Genomic DNA, 2,500 nt, shown 5'->3' on the forward strand with positions numbered 1-2,500 from the left:
TCAGGACAGTCCAATTGTCTTTCAAATCTACGGTAGAACTCGTTCAGGTCGTTGGCTAGGCGGGAGTCGTTAGTGGTGTGGGGCGCTCTGGGTTTGTAGTTGGTGATGTGCCTGAGCCCTTTGGCAGACAGAAGCAGCGTCGTTAGTAGAGAACTGGTGTTTTAGTGTCTCTGAGTACAGTCGTTTAGCCTCTCTCACCGCTTTGCTAAACCTGTTCTTCGACTCCTTGAATCTGTCTCTATCCCCACTCCTAAACGCTTCCTCCTTCTCCAACCTCAACCTTTTGAGCTTTGCTGAGAACCAGGGCTTGTTGTTGTTAAAGTTCACCCTGGTACGTGTTGGGATACAGCAGTCCTCACAGAAGCTGATGTACACAGCCTCTGTGAGTTCATCCAGACTATTGGTAGCAGTCGTGAACATATCCCAGTCAGTACAGTCTAAGCACGCCCGCAAATCTTCCACAGCCTCACTGGTCCACTGTTTAGATGTCCTCACAGCAGGTTTACAGAGTTTTAGTTGCTGCCTGTATGCACGAATCAGGTGGACCAAGGGAGTTCTGTGCGAGCCGAACAGCCCCGTGACCCACAAGAGAAACATCCCCGCCAAATTCGAGCGTTTGACGGGGTCTATCCGTGAAAAAATATTCACGTTTTTGAGTGCACATGCATTTCTGCTGCAAATGCCTCTGGAAGTTTCATGCCGTTCGTATGCCAATTGTGGCAACACGAAAATGACCCGTTTTCCCATTCCGAGGGATTTCTGTGCGACCCTAACAGCCCCGTGAGCCACAAGAGACACATCCCCGCCAATTTCTAGCGTTTCACGGGGTCTATCCGTGAAAAATATAGACGTTTTTGAGTGCACATGCATTTCTGCTGCAGATGCCTCTGGAAGTTTCATGCCGTTCGTACGCAATGTGGCAACACGAAAATGACCCCTTTTCCCATTCCGAGGGATTTCTGTGCGACCCTAACTAACAGCGCCCGTGAGCCACAAGAGAGACATCCCCGCCAATTTATAGCGTTTCACGGGGTCTATCCGTGAAAAATATAGACGTTTTTGAGTGCACATGCATTCCTGCTGCAAATGCCTCTGGAAGTTTCATGCCGTTCCTATGCAATGTGGCCACACAAAAATGACCCGTTTTCCCATTCCGAGGCATTTCTGTGCGACCCTAACAGCCCCGTGAGCCACAAGAGAGACATCCCCGCCAACTTCTAGCGTTTGACGGGGTCTATGCGTGAAAAATATTAAAATTTTTGAGTGCACGTGCCTTTCTGCTGCAAATGCCTCTGGAAGTTTCATGGCGTTCCTATGCAATGTGGCAACACGAAAATGACCCCTTTTCCCATTCCGAGGGAGTTCTGTGCCACCCTAACAGCCCCGTGAGCCACAAGAGACACATCCCCGCCAATTTCTAGCGTTTCACGGGGTCTATCCGTGAAACATATAGAAGTTTTTGAGTGCACATGCATTCCTGCTGCAAATGCCTCTGGAAGTTTCATGCGGTTCGTACGCAATGTGGCAACACGAAAATGACCCGTTTTCCCATTCCCAGGGATTTCTGTGCGACCCGAACAGCCCCGTGAGCCACAAGAGACACATCCCCGCCAATTTCTAGCGTTTCACGGGGTCTATCCGTGAAAAATATCAATTTTTTTTTGACTGCACATGCATTTCTGCTGCAAATGCCTCTGGAAGTTGCATGCGGTTCGCATGCAATGTGGCGACACGAAAATGACCCGTTTTCCCATTCCGAGGGATTTCTGTGCCACCCTAACAGCCCCGTGAGCCACAAGAGAGACATCCCCGCCAATTTCTAGCGTATCACGGGGTCTATCCGTGAGAAATATTCACTTTTTTGAGTGCACATGCATTCCTGCTGCAAATGCCTCTGGAAGTTTCATGCGGTTCGTATGCAATGTGGCGACACGAAAATGACCCGTTTTCCCATTCCGAGGGATTTCTGTGCCACCCTAACAGCCCCGTGAGCCACAAGAGAGACATCCCCGCCCACTTCTAGCGTTTCACGGGGTCTCTCCGTGAAAAATATCACATTTTTTGAGTGCACATGCATTCCTGCTGCAAATGCCTCTGGAAGTTTCATGCGGTTCGCATGCAATGTGGCGACACGAAAATGACCCGTTTTTTCCCATTCCGAGGGATTTCTGTGCCACCCTAACAGCCCCGTGAGCCACAAGAGACACATCCCCGCCAATTTCTAGCGTTTCACGGGGTCTATCCGTGAAAAATATTCAATTTTTTGACTGCACATGCATTTCTGCTGCAAATGCCTCTGGAAGTTTCATGCGGTTCGCATGCAATGTGGCGACACGAAAATGACCCGTTTTCCCATTCCGAGGGATTTCTGTGCCACCCTAACAGCCCCGTGAGCCACAAGAGAGACATCGCCGCCAATTTCTAGCGTTTCACGGGGTCTATCCGTGAAAAATATTCACTTTTTTGACTGCACATGCATTCCTGCTGCAAATGCCTCTGG

Source organism: Petromyzon marinus, unplaced genomic scaffold, assembly GCF_048934315.1.
Source record: "Petromyzon marinus isolate PM22_M1 ecotype Great Lakes invasive population unplaced genomic scaffold, UKy_Petmar_22M1.pri1.0 PM_G_Scaffold_29, whole genome shotgun sequence".
Taxonomy (NCBI): Eukaryota; Metazoa; Chordata; class Hyperoartia; order Petromyzontiformes; family Petromyzontidae; genus Petromyzon; species Petromyzon marinus.